Source organism: Anser brachyrhynchus, assembly GCF_964034855.1.
Source record: "Anser brachyrhynchus genome assembly, chromosome: 27".
NCBI lineage: Eukaryota > Metazoa > Chordata > Aves > Anseriformes > Anatidae > Anser > Anser brachyrhynchus.
In genome coordinates this window covers 3,686,780-3,705,399 of record NC_137720.1, presented here as the reverse complement: position 1 = coordinate 3,705,399, position 18,620 = coordinate 3,686,780, and the positions used below count along the sequence as shown (strand labels likewise).

The following is an 18,620-nucleotide window of genomic DNA, read 5'->3' as shown; positions in this document are numbered from 1 at the left end:
GGGCCGCTCTCCCCACCAGCCGCGGTAACGAGCGCTGCTGCCGGAGCCGCTTAATGGGGAACAGATTCCCCGGTGCAGGAGGGCCCCGCGGCTGGTGGTGCTGTGCACGCTTGTGTCCCAGATCCTCCCCTCCCTGTGGGGGGGGATGGCACGCACCCTGTGCACCCAGTTTCCCCAGTTCCAAAAGCCCTTGTGAACTGGGAGCAGTTCCACGCTGTCCCCAAGGACCAGGTCCTCACCCACTGGAGGGGGGAGCAGCGCCGGGCTCTGCGCGGAGCATGATGTGCTGCTGAGTGTATGTGATATTCACGCCTACAGATGTACTTTAGTGATGGCTGCCTCCAAAAAAAATGCAAATAAAACAGCACCCGGTGCCTCTGCAGGGCTACCCAAAAGCGCAGCCCAGCCCCGCCAAGTGATGCTCTGCCCCCAGGGGGCCGACCTCCTCCGCTGGCTTTACTGGGCACTGGCAGGGGCACGGCCAGATTTATTTTTTTTTAGGCCCTTTTTTTCCAAGCCTGGGTTTGGAAAAAACATGTGCTACCCTGGGCAGCGCTGGCTGCTCTGCTCATACCCCAGCTGCTCCTGAAAATTGGCTCGGGGGCACTGGGATGTGGCAATGACGGAGCTGAGCTGCCCGAGTGCCTGGCAAGGGCTCGGAAAGCAAAGCGCAAACCTTCCTCTGGATGCGAGCTGCTGCTGGCCGTGCACCTTGCAAAGCACCAGGGAAGGCAGGGGTTAACCCTCCTGCCTGGGAATTAATTAACAGCAGATGTGCTCAGTTTTTAACTAATTACTCTCCTGCCGGCACTTGGTTTTCACGCTTCCCTTGCAAGCTGCTGGGAGCTGGGCGCCGTCACACCGTGCCCAAGCAGGTGCTGGCCCTGCAGGCTGGGCTGTGCTGGGTGCCCAGGCTCATCTGCGTCCTCCCCCCAGCCCGGCCGGGGTCCTCACCGAAGGAATTCAATGAAACAGGATAAAACTCATTAAATTATTGAGCGTCTGCAATAGCATCGCTCTGTTAAAGCTCGGTGACCGGTTCCCAAATTGACATGGGTCTGTCTGCCCAGGATGAGGACTACGTGGTGGGCATGCTGTTCATCCTATACGTGGCTGTGCTGCTGGGGTAGCCCCCTGCCCCCCTGCTCCCTGATCCCTCTGCTGATAACCCAAAGTGCCTCCCCAAAGACCTCACCCAGGGCAGGGAGAGCTGCAACACTCGTTGCCTTCAGGGCTTTCGCTTGCCTCTCTCTCTGCGGGCAATTTATTACAGCTGGGACATTGAACGTATTAATAATGGACGTTTATTGTCGAGTGTTGTCAGCGGGCAGCGCGGTGTGTAGGGGCACAGCACCCATCAGGATACGGCCGAGCCCCTCCGGCCCCATCGCTGTGGGCAGCAGGAGGATGCTTGTGGGGACGGGCGGTGCGGATGCGCCTCTGCTCCTTTGGTGGTGATTGCTTTCAGCAGCCTGGGCTATTTCTGTCTACAATCACAATCAATAAAGCAAGTGAGAGGGTTTTTATTTTTCCACTCCAAATACTTTCTTCATCCTGTTTCCTCCCTGTTCACACGGCGGACTGGGGTGCGCTCCAGCAAGGAGGCCCACGGAGCCGTCTCCTCCTTCCTCCTCACCACCGGTCCCGTCCCTGCTCCCACTCCTGCTCCCACTCTCACTCCTGCTCCTGATCCCGCTCCTGCTCCCACTCCTGCTCCGTGCTCCCCATCCTGGCCCCGTGCACTCCCTGCCCCATCTAACACACCGCAACCACAGGGGCAGGTTTGGCTGGAAGTGAGAGGACGGCATCTCACATGTGCATGCGTGCACACACACACACACACACACGAAAACACTGCCAGAGCCAAAAGCAAAAAAAGAAAATCTAGGGCTCTGGAAGACGCGGCAGCTCGTGTAATCCCTGGTTCTGCTGGGCTGCCTTCGCAGCGCGGCGATGGGGGGACGGGCCGAGGGGAGCCGACTGCAGTCTATTAAACTTCCTTTGAGAGCCTGCCAGACTGACAACAGCTGGAAGGAATTAGCTTTGCAGGTCCACCAGCTCCTCTCCTCGCTTTCACCCTTCCCCAAAAAGCAGCTTGAGGCCGCAGGCCTGACAGCATCACTTTTTCCCCGCTCTCCGAGATCCCTGGCGTCCCACGGGATCTGCTCGGCGCTGGTTTCGCCTTTGATCCCAAACCTGCAAGGAGCGCGAGCATCTGACAGAGGAAAAATCCCGGGACCTTCAGTGACGGCTAATCTCTGCCATCCTGCACGTGTGCAAGGTGCTGGAAAGGGTTTGTTGGGCAGCGAACCCCCCCCCGGAGCCTGTGTTCACCATCACTGCTCGGTGTCCTGGTGCTGTGCACGTACCCGTGCCGGGGGGGACGCTCGGTGCCGGTTCCTGGGGTGCCAGCCCGGCACCCAGCCCCTTTGCTCCACGTGGCAGTGGGTTGTGGGTGTGGGGTGGGATGGCCCTGCGCTGCTGTCAGCAGTGGGGATTACACAGAAAGGTCTCGTGTCTCTGGGGAAGGGGGGGGTGCAGAAGCCGTCTGAGCTCAGCAATATCTGCAGCGGTGCAGAATTGGCCACCGCCGGCGGGTTTCGCTGCCAAAGAGCAAGCTGCCTGCAAGCACTGCCTCCTCCAGCCAGCCTTGGGGGCCGGGACCCAAGCGGAGACCGTATATCTCCACGTTCTGCCTTGCTACCAAGTTGGAGAAGGAAAATGCAGGAGGGGTTTTGTTAACCCTCTGCTGGGTGACTGCAGAGGAGCAGGGCCGAGCAGCCCCGTGAGCCCCTTGCGCGCTGCCAGACACCCAACAGGGAGGGCACCCAACAGGGCAGGGCACCAACAGGGCAGGGCAGGGCTTTGCCCCCCCAAAAAAACACCAAGACCTTGGGGACACAACGTGGGATGAAGGCAGGATGTGCAGCACAGCTGGACCAAGGTCCCCAGGGGTTATACACACGTACACGTGCCCATGGGCACATACACCCAGGGACCAGCCATGGGACGGCTGGATCCTGCCCCAGCAGCGCTGCTGATACATGTCCTTGCCCGGGCTGATTGCATCCTCTGGGCATGACCTAAGAGCCATGTCCTGGGTCCTCTGTAAGTACAGAGCAGGGGAAACGTGGCCAATAAAATTCAGAGTGAGTTTATTTTCATTTGACTAAAATTTCTCACACCTTCAGTGCCTCGATGCGCACAGCTCTGTGCACCAAAGACACCCCCTTGCCTCTCCTCTCCCCTATTTCATTTGAGGAGCCGACACAAGCCCGATCAGCTCAAGCATCTCCTTTCTTTCTGCTGTCAGAAGCTGCAGCCCTCGCAGGAGCGTCTTTCCCGTGTCCCCCTGCCCCTCTCCGATGCCGAGGGTCCGCGTGCGACGCCGCCGGGCCGGGGACCGACCTCGCAGAGCCAGCAGAGCCGTCTCCGCGCAGCCCGTCAGGAAGAGGTGCCTCATAAACCCAAATAGTGATTTCCTGCTGCAGTCGGTGGGAGTTGTTTTCTTTAAAAACGCAGCTGAAACCGGAGAGGAGACGGAGTTAGCTGAAATATCTGGGAGCTGGGGAGCTCGCCGTGCCGGGAGACAGCGCCGGCAGCCAACACACACACACACATGCGCAGGCACCCGTCGGGGATGCCAACATTTGAAAGCCATTAACGGGAATATCTGGGGAGGAAAATTCAGCCCTACCTTTAACCCCACGCCGAAACGCACCGAAAGGCCGCGGTGAGTTATAGAGTGAAAAAAGCGGCACCGTTTTTTTTTTTTCTTCTTTGCTTTGAGACCAAAGCGCTCGTCCCTCCCAAAGCAGGGAAAGTTGGCACACGCTGCGCACACGTGCGTGACAGAGCGAGCAGCCGGTCGCCTCCCACACATTAAATTCACTCCTCTTTACGTGCTCGGCCTCGTGTGGGCTCCCGCTCACACCCACCGCCTTCCCCGCGTGCACAGATGTGGTGGTGGTACGTGGGGGTGACCCGAGCCCCCTGCCTCCTCCGTCCATTTGTGCGTGTGTGAGACAGACCCTGCTAGATGCCAGAGAGTCTGGCAGGGGTGTGTATATATACATACAGACACATATTTTTTTATATATATCCCTTTCTGCATATATATAGACACACACACACATATATATAGCCAAACACACATATATACACAGAGACATATTTTTATGCACTCATCTGCTCGTACTCATTTTTATGTGCCCTCCCTGGTGCTGCTATCCGCGTTATCTTGCTGTTAGAGGCTTCGTCCCAGCAGCAGCCTCTGGATTTCATCTGGCTCTGGGTGGCTTTCCCGAGCACTGGGATGCCCCGGCCTTGTTTGCTCTCCCCTCCCCATGCTGGAGACGTCCCCTTTGCCCTCTCGTTTGCAATTACCAGGGCTCAGCAGCCCCTCAGCAATCCAGGAGCCGTCCCCTGCACTGCCGTTCGGTGTTAATTATTTGCCAGCACTGCTGGTGCTGGAGGGAGATGGGGCTGCTGGCTCCAAGCTCCATGTCCACCCAAGCCCCATTGATTCCCAAGCTTGTTAGTGCCTATGCCTGTTCTCAAGTATGGACTACAAAAGATTATAAGATTTTAAGATTTAAGGAGCTGAGTTGCAGTGTGCGTGCTCAGCACCGCCGGGTGTCCGGCTGCTGCTTGAGGCTGTGCGCCTCGTGCCACTGCAAAAGGCAGAAAAGCCTCTCGCTGGTGCTCATCGTAGTTATTTTACTCAAGACTCTGGCAGCACGAAGGGAACTCTTTTAACACGCACACGCTGCTGGGTGAGCAGCCTGTGCTGGCGATTACCCGAGTAACCTCACGCCTCCGAGCCGCCTTTTTTTTCTTTTTTTTTTTGCTTTGCAATAAATCCAACCCCGGCTATCGCCGCGCCGCCTTTCATTCGCGCTCAGCCTCCGCCGGCCGCGCGAGCATCGCGCCGCTCGCCCCTCGCTGCGCATCGGCTGCTCCGAGATGGCTTCCAGCTGTTGTGAGCGACCGGACACGTTGCGCCGGGGCTCAGCCCCTCGCGCCCAGCGCGGGGTCGGCCGCGCTCTGCGATCGCAGCCGGGCTTTTCGGGCAGCCCAAACCCGGCCTCTTCCACTCGAGCCGGTGCCTTTCGATGCCAGCTCGACCAAGGTGTGAAGTTCTTCGGGCTCTCCCACCTGCTTAATCCCCAACCGCACGGATTCGGAGCTGGTTTTGTTGGCATGCTGCTGCCCTCTAGTGAAGGGCCGGCCTCCTCTCCCAGCCTCCCCGCCACCCTCGCACTGGGCCCAGTTGCCCGACCTCTGGTCGGCTCCTCGTGTGGGAAATCCGGACACGAGCGGCCCATTTTCGTTGCTCAGCACCTGCACCCCTGGGTGCCATCCATCAGGTCAGCAAAGACTTCGCAGCATTTGATCTGAAGCAGCCTCTAGCCCAAAAGACAATTCCCTTGCGTGTGTGTGTGTGGGGGGGGAATCCTTATAAGAGACATTAAAAGAGCTGTCGGAGGCTGCTTTGGCAGTTGAAGGGCCGGTTGGCTCTGATCTGCCCTGTGCTCAGCCCCACAAACAGGGGGCTTCTGGGCTGCTTGGCTCTCAGGGGTCTCGCTCAGCCCCGGGCCGGGGACCAGCCAGGTGCCGGGCGTTAGCATGGTGGTGGAGATGGCAGAAGAAATCTCCCGGCAGCGAATCGCAGCAGTGATGGGGAACCACCTGCCCAGGGGCTGGGGTATAAAAGGGTCTCGGCAAGGCAAGGCTCTCTTGGCTTGGGTAAGGGGGATGGACTGCAGTGAGCTGCCAAGGTAAGCACGCCCTCCCCTTCCCCCTGTAAAGCAGAGGAGGGTGGCTGGGGTCACAGGCAGGTTCCTGTGGTGCCCCTTGGCTCTGTTCTCCTGGAAAACTTCAGCCTCTGTAAGGACCTGGAGTTCCTCAAGTGCTTGTTGCAGGCCTGCTCGTGGGCTGTATTGCCAAGCTAACTCGATCCCAGGGTTGTTTCCAAAGCAGTAGAGATTTGGGGCTCCACTCACCTGCTGGTGTGAAGGACTACACCGGGTGCTCGGGACCCCCAGCTCTGTGTCCTCCATCTCTGTGTCTCGTACTGAAGGACTGAGCAGCTCTGTAGCAACCACACAGCCACTGCTGCCTGGAGCGGGGCTGCTTCAGAGGGTTTTTTTATTTACATGGTGCTTTCCAAACCTGCAGTGAGAGCAGCTCTGTGCATGCTTCAGCCACCATTATCCCCATGGACTGGAGTGCAGAGCAAGGCTGGCCTTGTGGGCACAGCTCTGAGTGGTAGACAGCAGGGCTAGCTCGTTTCACCTTGCTCAGGCATCAAGTAGGAATACAAACCCTTCTCCCCTTCCCACCCAGCCTCTTTAAACTGCAAACGTCAGTGCTGGCATCCAGGCCCTGCGGAGCACCTAGCATGGGGTGCTGCCCTGCTCCAGGCTGTGCAGGGATGACCCTGGGCTTGTGCCAGGAGGAAACCCCTCTCCAAAACCCTTCTCAGTGCCCCAGTCCCGCAGCCCGTCTGCCAGACCAGCCTTTGGCTCTCCTACAGCCTCTTAATTGAGAGCAAACACTCCTCCATAGGAGAAAGGAAGCAAATAAGGGAGGCGAACATTTACATCCCAGGCAGTATTTCCTGGCTGTAAAGGGGAAGCTGTTGTGGCCACGGCACATAAATAGCCCTTTGATTATTTTCCTACTTACAGTTTTGAGCAGCCCGGCAGCAGCCCAGGCTGCCTGGCAGGGCACATCCTGGCTTGGACCCCCAGGGACCATTTTTGGGTCAATGCTCCTCTGTGCTGCCCGTAAGCACCTCTGAACTCACCCTCCTGGGACGAGTATCGATACCCCTTCCTTACAGGGAGGACATGAACACTCCTTATGCCTAATACAGCTGCCCTAATAGGGGCTGACTTGCTCCAGAAATTGCTGTGGCCTCAGCAAGGACTCGCTGGGCACAAAGCAGAGTGTGGTGCGGGCTGGGACCGTCCCTGCTGGGTGCCCCTTGGTCCCTTTGAGCTGCTCTGTTTGGGGTTTGCTGGGTGTGCATAACATGGTAGCATCCTGTAAAGCTTGCTCTGTTCCAGGCTGTGGTTTATGTCCCCTTGGTTTCATGTTTACACTGAATTATTTTCAATAAAGGTTTTTTATTGCCCCGACTATTTCATGTTCAATAGAGGCTGCTATTGACGATGGCTCAGTCTGGTGCCATAAAAATGGCACATGGCAGAAATGTAGCGAAATGCCCTTTCACGATATGGTTGCACAAACTACAAAAAAAAAAAGCCCCTGATAAATTCTCACTTAATAAAACCGCTTGCAGAGAGGTAGGAAATGCTCTCAGAGCACGTAACGCTTCAGTGCTTCGGCTCCTAAGATGGGGGTGCCCTGTGCCCCTGGGGCTGGCTGGGGGCTGGCTCAGCTCCTTGCTGCTGCTTTTTCCAGCTCTGGGGAGTTTTGACTTTTGTCTTATGAAGAGTTTTGCCGGGACATGTACCAGGTTTTCTCACTTTGTTCTTTCCCTCCGTGGCTTTCGGACAGCATGGGCCAGAGTCCTCTGCCTGTTCCCACCAAACCAAGCAACACAGACGAATGTCACTGCCCTGTGCAGACAGCAGCGTTGTGAGAGCATCAAAACCCCTTCCCTAAGAACAGCTCTCACCTTTCCTGGGGTAACCTCAGGGTTCACCAGCTCTTAAAAGGAGCTTGTCCAGCTTGGTGACAGGGGGGCGAGGGCTGGAGGGCAGGGGGCAGCTGCCAGCCCTGGTCAGCATCTCCTGCGGCCGCATCCTCCCCTGCGCTGCCGCGCTTCCCTGTCCAAGCCTGAGGCACGAAGCCACCCACCCTTCCCACACCTCTCCCTTTTCCTGTTCCTATTTGCATGAGCACAGCAGCACTCTGGTTAATAAAATAAAAACGCTGATGGGGCATAAATCCATCAGCATTTTTAGAGAGGGGGGTTAAAGAGGGACTTGTCCTCATGATGTGGCTGCTGTGCAATTATCCCACCTGGAGATGGTCTGGGGGGTTTCTGGGCATCTGGTGCCAGCTTTAACAAAAAAAAAAGTTGGCTGTTACCATGAGGACTCCTCCCTGCAGAAGAGTGTAGAGATGCAGACCAATACATAAAAGTAGTAAGATGGGGAGAAAAATAATCTATCAAGTTCTTTTGCTACTATCCCCAAATAGAAAACAAAAAAAACCCTGTCCTTTTGTCCCCTCACTTGCCCTCTACAGATGCACATGCAAAATCTAATTAAAATTTAGCAGAATAATAATAAAAAAAGACACAGTTTTTAGCTTTAAAAAAAAAAAAAAGAGGGAGAAAGAAAGAAGATCCTTAACAAAGGCCATAATATTAACAGGGCTGATTCGTCAGCCGCTACCTGATAATATAGAGTTGAGAGAGCTTTATTAACGTTGGAAGCCTTGGCTCTTTGTTAATTACGGGCTTTGCTAATGATTTGGAATATTGGCCGGTTCTGGGGGATGTTGATGAATAGAGACCTCGCCAAGATTTATTCCTAATTATCTCATTTGTCTCCCTCCATTACTTTTTATGGCTGAAATTTATGGAGCTATTACCAGGGACCTCGCCACAGCTATGAGATGATTTGGGAGAAGAGAAATGTTTAATAATAATAACAATAATAATAATAATAAAATGCCAGATTAATAGGGAACCGATTATGCTGTGGCGGGTGGGGGGACCATTCCTCGGTGACCCCTGGGCATCCCCTTGAGCCCCCATCCCCGGGGGGACGATGTCCTTGCCAGGCGGTGCCTGGAGATGCTGATGGAGCCGGCTGGAAACTCCTCCTGGCACCTGTAAGAGTTGGGAAACTCACTTCAGAGCGGACAGCAGAAATTCATCAGGATTTTCCTTCCTCCTCCCTCATCTCCGGATTTTGCTGCGGATGCTCGGGAGCTGTCGGGGTTGCTCCAGCGGGGCTGGATGCAGCCGAGGGGAAACCCCAAGCCCTGCTCCGACACACGGCTCCTGCTGCAACCCTGGAGCTGGTGACAACGCCAAAAGCAACATGGGGATTGTATCTAGATGCCAATATTTCCCTTTCCCCATTTATCCTCACCAAAACAACCCAGTGCTTCCATCTCCCCGTGCCCATGGCGCAGAGCTGCAGACAGTCCCGCTGAGCTCCAGCAATGCCCTGAGGGGTTGCAGCTCCCTCGAGCCATTCTGTAGGATTTTTGGCTGTGTCCACACAGCGGTGGTGGCACCCTGACACGTCTGTCACCCCCCCATGGGCTCCACCAGGAATGCCAAGGGGTTCCCTGCAAAGCAACGCCTCCCTGCAACCCCAGCCCGGGGCAGGGGGCAGAGCCCAAACCCTTTAATTACAATGCAAAGCAATTATTTTTCTCAGCTGCGCTGGGGACTAATTCTCTCCCAGAGTCTCCCAGTAAACATTTTCCCAGTACTATCAAATTTGCCACACAAAGGCGAGCCAGGGCTGCAGCTTATCTCTGCTGAGTATTATTCCCCTATCTTCCAGCATGTAAACCTACTCTCGTCCCGATAAGAGGCCTTAGACAAAAGATCAAAGCAAGCAAGACTCTTACGGAGAGGAGGGTTTTCTTCTTCTCTTTCTCTCTTTTTCTTTTTTTTTTTTCCAGTGTTAGTATAAATTCACAGATCCAGAAGAAGCTGCATTCCCGCCCAGTAACACAGATTAAAATAATTACCCACAGCTGGCTTCACGAGCCAAGAGGAAAAGAAATCTCAGCGCCGCAACGCGGGGAGCCCCAAACTGCAGCTGTGCCCTCGTGGGGACCCGGCAGCCCCGGCTGGCACCAAACGTCCCCGGTGCTGCAGCAGAGGTGTCCCAGCAGCTGGGTGAAACATTTTACCTCTGTCCCGCGTCCCCGTCACCCACCCAGGCGCGGCTCCGCGGCACGTGCAGCGCGGCGAGGGAGGCACCTCTCCGAATTAGGGCAGGAAACAACGCAGGTCTTTGTCCTCTCTGCGGGGGCTGCTGCTCCCGCTGATGGAGCAAAAGGCTCCTGCTTCCACGCTGAAGCTCCCACCTTCGGCATGTCCCCCTGCGGAGCAGGAGACCCCCGGTTTGCAACAGCACCAGCCAGAGAATGCACCTTCAGCGCCAGCCCAGCCACCGCTCTGGGAGAGAGGGGGAATTTCCCACTGAGAAACTTGGTTTTCTGGAATATTTGGGATTTGGGACTGTACACGGGGTCCCCGGGGGCTCCAGGCAGTTGTCCGTGCCATGGGCATCAGTCCCGGGCACCTTGCTCAGACCCAGGGTCAGCACCCAGCGCCCTGTGCCCCTGCAGCTGGACCCCCCCGGCCCCCCAAATTCCCCACGGAGATAGGGTGCAGTCACAGCAACCCTAGCCGTTGGTGGGCCTGAGCCAGGTTGCACAGCTTCTGCGCATAATTTAACAGGAAAAAAAAGGGAAATATTACAGTTGTTGAAACAAAATATGTCAGTGGTCATTATTTTTTATTTTAAATAAAGCATTTTTTTTCTCCCTGCTTTGAAAGGGGAAGGGGCTGCTTGTTTGATGGCCAGCGTAATCAGCATGAAACACTTCAGCTGGGGTTAAACTGAGTATTTGGGTACAGTGCTCTCCCTCCAGCCCAGGTTTTGTTTTCTCCCTCCTGGTTTTGGCTGCCAGCCCCCAAGTCTGTGATGCTCCAGGAGGCACCAGCCCTGCCCCGGGGGTGGGTTACAAGCTGCGGTCCCACCACCCAAGTGAACATCAGTGCAAATGAAAATTGGGGTCACCTGGAGATGAATTGAGCTCTCTTCTTCTCCAGATCAGGAAGGAGGATCATCGTGGTTATTTCTGTTTAGCAACACCCGGGTGATGCTCAGAGACGAGGGTGGTGGCGCTGGATGGGACAGGGATGGGTCTCAGCGCGTTCAGCCCGTCCATCCCAGCACAACCCCAGGGATCTGCGCTTAAATCCACACCCCCAGCGCCCTGCAGACCCCAGCAAGCCCCCAAGGCGCCGAGGCGATGCTGAGCCCCCTCTGCCCCGCTTGGTTTTGTCCCCCAGAGCCAGGCTCAGCCCCTGGCAGCGCTGGCAGGCAGCAGCAGAGGATCGGGCTCCCAAGCGCGGAGTGCAAGCACCCCCCTTCCCGCCCGTCAACACAGATGGCAAAATCTAAATGTTATGATAAGGTATTTCTCCCAAATTTCCATCTTAATAGAATTACGAGCCTGTAATTACCCTACAAGCCTGAAAACCTGCCGGAATCCCAATTAGGAATCTGAGGACATAATTGGCCCCTAATTAGAAAGATTTGTCAAATGTGAGCAATTTTCTCACCTCTTCATTTTTTTTTTTCCCTTTTCCTCCTCTTTTTCCCTGGTGAAAATACAGATATTTTCCTTTCCCCTCCGCCTCTCTCCCCATAAACAGGGGGCTGCGCCCTCCCAGCTGCACCACGCTCCTCTGGGCTCTTGTGAAAGACGAACTCCCCGGCAGGTGTTAAGCCGTTTTAAAAATTCCTGGAAAACTGCACTATTAAAAAAATAAAAAAATAAAAAAATAAATAAAAAGGAGAGAGAGGGAGAGACCTGCAAAACTGCAGCCTGGGGGTTTGGGCTTTGCTCCGGCCGTGAGGATGGGTGCTGGTGGGTGAGGCTGCTGTTGGTGCAGCTTTTAGGGCAGGGAGATGCATCAAAGGCAGCGGATTCTGGGCATGGCAAACTGGGGTACAGGGCTTCACCCCGTGGCTGTGATCCCCAGGTGGCCAAAGGGTTTTTGGGGAGCAGCTGGACAGGGGCACGAGCACAGCAAGGTGCAGCAGGCTCTGGAGCAGCGAAGCTTTGCAGAGCATCGCACCACGTGGCAGCGGCACAGCCAGATCCAGAGCAAATCCTCTCCCAAACCAAGCAGGGAGCTTAAACGCGGTGCCCGGCCTGGCGCAGCCCCACACCAACCTGGCCCTAAGGCACACACAAGCCCTGACCCTGCATGCCGGAGGGGCACAGAGCAGCCAAAAAATGGAAATCCTCCTGGGGAGCAAAGCCACCGCAGCTGACGTGAACGCGCAGCAGGTAAGCGTGCTGCTTGAAGCATCCTCAAAGCAAGCGGCCAGCTGAGCTCAGGGGGAATTTGGGCTGAGAAAGGTGTGCTTGAGGCAAAGCGTTGCTGCCCCTGCGATAACAGGCAACCAACCACTGCTGTCTGGCAGGGAGAGGTGGAGCAAGGAAGGAAAAGGGGAAAAACCAAGGGGATAAAGGGAGCAAGTGGACGGACCTGCCAAAAGGGAAAAGTTGCCTCTCTGGGGAAGGACACGCATGCTGCGCTGCCAGGAGCAAGGTGCAGGCACGTGGCTTGCACAGCACCTCCTGGGGATGTCCCCAGTGTGGCTATGCCACATCACCAGTACCTGATCATTAACAACCCCTAACGAGCACTGGGTGCCCCCAGCATCTCTCACCCCTGGGTGGGCACAGCCCCTTCCCCTGCCCAAGCTCCACGTGGAGCCACGTGTCCCTGTCCCAGTCCCAGCACCCCGGGTGCTGGGGGCGCAGCCTCCCCCCTTCCTCCTCCTCCTCCTCCTCCTCTTCCTCCCACCAGAGGCTCTTTAGTTAAAAACGACAACAGGAGGGGAGGGATTGGTGGTGGGGGGGGCATAGGGGGAAGCCTGGTTTTCCTAATTAACAATTAGCACAGAGTGTGCTGCTAATTATGTGGTTCCATGTAATTAAGAAGCTAATTAGTGCAGTGTCAATTAAGATTTAATTAGTACCCTTGTCAAAAATACTTGAAAGCGCAGTTTATATGCAAGTACTTCAATATTTCAATGGTCATGATCTCCCCGGCGCGGGGAAGCAGCCAGCTTGCCAGCCCTCGCCGCAGCCTGCTAACAGCTCGCCGGGGTTTATTGATATCGCCCTTTAATCCACCGCCGCCGCTCGGAGCCCCAGACCAGGCACGTTTCTGGATGCTGCGGGCGGTGACGTGGCAGAGCTCGGCTTCCCCCGGGGGGTGCCGAAGCCCCCTCGCCGTGGCTGCGTGGTGCAGGGCCCCCGCTGCCCTCCTGGCTTTGGGCATCACCGGCAGCTGGGGACACCCCCACACAGCCTCCTCACCTCCCAGGAGCTCCCAACTCCTTTAAAGCAAGCACGCAGCCCCCGCAGCTGCAGAATTTTGTGCTCCCAAGTGCTTTAATTCTCGTAACCATCCCTCTTATGCCTGAAGACGACGGTGACTTGCTTATGGCCATGTCAGTGCTGGAGCTGAACCCACGTCCTCCCAGCCTGGCAGACCTGTGCTCCCCTAGGGCACCCTGCGTCTCCCCGTGGGACACCTCGGGGCAGCTTTGGTCACTTCTCTGAGCTCCAATGCCCCCCTGCCACAAGGAGGGGACAGCAAAGGGTCCCCAAAAGTCTTGGGCAGCGAGGGGTCCCCAAAAGCCCTGGGCAGCCAAAGGAGGTGCCTGGTGATGGCAGAGCAGAACAGAGATGTGAAGGAGGGATGGGGAGATGGGGGGCGAATAATTCCCATCCCCACCACCCACAGCAGCAGCCGCCGTGCCCCCCCGCAGTGAGGGGTCCCATCTGCTGCCCCTGGTGCCCCCATCCGAGGGCTGGGATCACCCTGGGATTCCTCACGCCAGGGGAGGTGTGGGATGAGGCAGGGGGAGGAGAGGAAGAAATATGTCCAGGGCTCTCGGGGCTCCAGGAGGCACACAAACAAAAACCCACCTAGAGAAACAGACCAGGGAAAGTCTGCAGCCTGTAAATCATCCCCGTGCAAGCAGCTCGAAGGCTCACGAGCCCAGAAATGCGAGGAACAGAGCCAGCTGCTCGCGATTTCTCAGCTCGCCCCGTTTCAAAGGCGCGCTTGTGGTGCACAAGCTCCGATGTGTCAGCGCGGCAGCTGGGAGGGGAAACAGCTCCCGAACCTGGCAGCTGGCCTCCCGTGAGCTGCTCCCCGTCCTGTTCTCCTCTAGGCCAGCAAAACCTTGCCCTCCTTGCTGGGGGCACTTTCCCCCGTGCGAGTCCACCCTCCGAGCATGCACACACACCCCACAGGGCTCCCAAACGTTTCCAAAGGTGCGCACTTCCCCGGTGCCAACGTTTCCAGCTGTGCAGCCAGCAAATTAAAACCTGGCTGGCTCGGGAAGCCAACTGCTTTGTGTTTGGGGTCCTGCCCATTGATTTTATGCACTGGGAAATGCTTGGCTTCATTGCAGACCACAGTGTTGCAGCAGGCACTAGCCAGTCCCAAAGAGCCCAACCCACGGGAGCAGCGCACCCAACGGCCCCCCCAGCCACCACCCAACCCCTTCCCAGATGGATATCACCATGAAATGATAAACCCGGCCATGGACTGGAAGGTTTCGTTGTCTGAAGGAGTTTTGAGAGTGAGAGACAGAGGCAGCATCTCTGCCAGGCCACGGGACCGGGCCGGAGGCACAGAGAATCCCTAGGAGATGGAGCCCTCCCTCGCTCTGCTTCTGCCCAGGGGAACACGGGTGGTTTTATACCCCATAAAAGCAACAGGAGCCAAATTTCTTGTCCCTATGAGAATTGTGTCTCCACGGGAGGCTTTCGGCAGCCTGTGGAAGAACTGAATGCGCCCGAGGGATTAAAGCAGGGTCAGGCCAATCGCCCCGAGTGACCCCAGGGATGAAATCAGACCTCAGCCAGGAAGGGAGCAAAGACCAGGACAGCACTGGCACTGAGCACCTGGGGTCTCGGTGGAGGGCATGCCCTGGGCAGAGCCAGACCCCTGCGTTTTGGGGTTGGTGAGGACAGACCCTGCGTCACCCCACGGCTTTGAGCAGGGCCGTCCCACGCTCGGGTCCAACAGGTTGTCACCATCCCAGCGCCTCGCCGCAGCGCTGGAGATGAGGACGGGGACACGCGGGATCGTGACCTTGTTTCACAGGGGAGAAGACGACGCAGGACAGGAGCAGAGCACCCGCAACCGCCCGGAGCTGCACCCATCGAAGCCCCCAGGCAGGGGACGAGCCCGGGGAGAGCGGGAGGGGCTGGGATTTTTCCCTTCTCCCTGCCCCCAGCCTCGCACGCCGCCGAGCCGCCTGCTCTCCCACAACGGCTGCCAAAATACAGCGAGACAGGGTATAATTACAGACACTTACTGCGGCCATTACACCACCAGCACGGGCTGCGCAAAGTGACACACGACCCGTCAACTCCTTATTCACGCCATTAAGGGGACTCATTAGCATCTTCGCTCAGAAGCAAAATTACCCTCACTGCTCATTTCAAGATGTCATAAATTTTAATTTAGGACCCAAAGATAGCACAATGGGAGCAAGCCGGCTCTCCCGGCAGTGGCGGGCTGGCTGAGGGAGGTGGTGGTGGTGCTGGGGGGGGAGGAAGGAAAAGGGACGGTTTGGGAGAGGGTGAGGGGGGTTTAGGGAATGGAGATGGGGAAGGAGGAGAGAAAACATGCCCAGGGGCCTGGCAGGTGCTTTGCGCTTTTGGAGGGGATGGAACTGGCTGAGGGCTGAATGATGCTTGGGTTTGGGTTGGGTTTTGCTGGGAGGTGTCGCCCGGTAAGGGGGATGTTGGTCAAGGGAGGTGGGGAGGAAAGCAGAGCCCCGTGCACAGGATGGGCAGAAGCACAGGGACACGCTGCTGCTGCGTGAGAGCGAGTCCCCTGCGGGGATGCCCTGCTAGCCCTTATCACTCACTGTGCTTGGAAGCACATTAAAAATAGGTACAAACCATCCGAAAACAACCCCACCGCCACCACGCCACGCACCACCACGCGTCAGCAGAGCTGCGAGAGGAGCAGTGGGGGCGCATCCTGCCGGTGCTCAGCCTGTGCAGGGGCTCAGCCCCCAGCCCATCACCCCCCAGCTTCACTCGTACCCCAGACTGCATCTGCTGGGGCTGGATGCCTGCAGACCACGGCACAGAAACCCGTTCGAGCCTCCCAAGTTTGTTTTTGTCTTTCTTTCCCCCTCCTGCTGGAACTGTGTCTGCAGAGGACGCAGGAGATGGCCAAGCAATTCTGCAGCAGCACCTCTTCCAGCCCATCTCCAGGGGGTAACTCCAAAATCCTGCCAGGATTTTGGCACTTACACGTGCCCAGGGATGCCCCTCCGATGGCAGGCACACACCTCTTCCCCCCTGCCCCTTCCCGCAGCCAGGACACAATGCAATTACAAACCTCTTAAACTTTACCAGCCACCGGGCTCCGTGATTAATGACTCGAAATGTCCACGTCTCTAAAAAACAGGGGGCGAGAAAAGAATGAGAAGGAAAGCAGCTCCAATTACAGGCGGCTGAGGGACTCTGGCCCGCTCCTGTGCTCTAAGAACATATATCCAGAAAGGTTATGTTAATTTTTAATGTACAAGACTGTAATTAATTTCTGGGGCTGGCTGGATTAGCTGAGTGTAAATTCCAGCCTCGGCTCGGGCTGCGGATAAACCAGCCCTGCCGGGAGCAGCCCCGCGCTGCGGCCACAGCTCCGGGGGGCTCCTGGAGACCTCGTGTCCCCAGCACAGACCCACCGAGACCCCCCTTTGAGGGACAGGGAGGTGGTGGCACGAGGGACAGAGGTGCCACATCGGGTCTGTCTGCCCCTGTGCCACGTACGTCTTCCGAGACTTTCATGCAGCTGAAGCATCCAAACCCACTCTGGAAAGACAAAACTACAAAATAATCCCTCCGACGGCCTTCGGAGAGACTGCAAGGAAGGGGTCTGGACCCAGCAGGCAGGGATCATGTGGCCTGGAAATACAGTAAGTTTTGAAAGGGAAGAAAAGGCTCCATTATTCTCCCATTAAACTCTCCCCGGCTCTCCCCCTCTCCCTTCCCCTCTGTCAGTCTTTGGTTCGCTCGCTGACTTCCCCCAGCCTCTCCGAAGACAGATCGTTCCCTTAATCACTCTGGAAAAGAACCCCAAGCCGATATAATATTATAATTAATTAATTCACTAAAAAGGTATTAAATTTCTTTTCCCCCCTGTGGATATTATCTGAATTCATTGACCTTTAGAAAAATCACCCTCTAATTGTAACCAGGTTCAAGTGCATTTCCAGCCTGTCCCTTTTACATTAATAATATCTTCCAGGACTCTACTATGCTGCTTAAATATTGTATAAATTTCACTGCCCCCTCAAAAAAGGAGAGAGAGAAAGGCACGAAATGAAAACTGTGAGCTGATTAAACCAGCTCAGAGCACGGGGGAAGAGGCAGAACTCCGCAGTGGCCTGAGAGATGCACGAACCCAAAGCAGGACCCCAGAGGGGATCGGGACAAAGAATTCCAAATTTCCAAGGTCCCTGTGGTCCAAAGCCCAGGAATCTGAGGGCAGGAACCAGGGGGGTCCTAAACAGAGCATCCTTGGGAAAAGCAGGCTGCAAAAGGTTTTGGGGTTGGGTTTGTTGGAAGAGGGGCACCCCATGTGCTCTGGTGGTCACTTTGGGGGTTGGAGTTGCACGAATTGTACGAGGGGACTGGGTGTCCAAGGGGGTTTCTAAACACTGGGACAAATGGGGTGCTGCTGGTCCCAGCCCCTTGGATCCCGACACCTCCACGCCTCGAACCACCCCTCCTGCAGCCGCTGCCCCTTTCCCACCTTCTCCATTTCGGGGGCGCGCTGTGCCAAGCTCCGGCTGCAGGGACCGGGCTCTGCCGCTGTCTCAGGGTCACTGTGCTCGAGCCACAAACCAGCCCGCGATGTCTCCAGCATCCAGCGCTGTAAATTCAGCGTCAGGCATGGAAAATCCAGCTGGGCTGCTGCTCCCGAGCCCACCAGGGATCCCTGGCCAGCTCTGCCTCTGGAGCGGGGCCATTTGGCTCTGGCGGAGACCCAGGGGGGCAAATTCCTGCTGCTCTGCCCCTCTCCAGGGAGGGGGAGCCCAGTTCATCTCAACTAAACGCGGCATATGGGGCTGTACATGACCAGCGGCTTGGGTTTTTGCTCTGCAGGGCTCAAGCCCGGAGGATTTGCACCCCAAACCAACACGAGCTGCCTCCTGCACTGCAGCGAGCGCCGTGGCATCGCCCCCGTGTCAGCCTCTGCATCGTCATCCAGGCTGCAGGGAAACTGAGGCACAGACACACCGTGGCCTTCCCCACGAGTTGCATTCTGCCTCCTGCACCTCATTTACCTCTTCCCAAGGTTTTTTTTTCCCTGCACTGCTCCACCCCAGCAAGCCCCTGTCCTTCTGCCCAGGTTCTCCTGCCCCTTGGCTTACGACACACGGCTGCTCCCACCTAGGCACCGGGCATCCCAGCAGCATTTCAACCCTCTGCAAGGGCTCCCCACAGCTTTAAAAAGCTGCTGGTGGAAAAACAACAGGCCAAACACATCCAGCGTAACCCTTCAGAGCCAGGGACCAACCTCGCCCCCTCCCCTTGGACGCGGTTCCTGGACGGACATCACAGCTTTCCCCCTCTCCCGCTCTTTATTGCACGCAAAGATTCGCTTGCAAAGAGCTGCGCAGGGTTCTCGAAGCCCAGCTGCCTATTCCCCCACCTGAAAAAAGCCAGCCCTTCCTTCTGAGCTCATCCCAACCGTTGCCACAACCACCCCCGGCCGAAGCACATCACCAGCTCGGGGCTCGGGCTCCAGGTGGGGACGGAGGCGCAGGAGCAGCCCGAGCGCTCGGGAGGAGCTCGGCGAGAGCCAGAAAGGAAATGAAGGG

At 56.7% G+C, this 18,620-nt stretch overlaps 1 long non-coding RNA gene across 1 annotated transcript; it reads right to left on the bottom strand.

Moving 5' to 3' along the window:
* Window positions 1-7,876: 7,876 nt before the first annotated feature.
* LOC308183201 lies at window positions 7,877-12,540 on the bottom strand. The gene is made up of 4 exons (XR_013942335.1): window positions 12,236-12,540; window positions 10,752-11,494; window positions 9,078-10,047; window positions 7,877-8,812 (listed from the first exon to the last, which is right to left on the bottom strand). It is a non-coding gene; the product is annotated as an uncharacterized lncRNA (long non-coding RNA).
* Window positions 12,541-18,620: the final 6,080 nt, after the last annotated feature.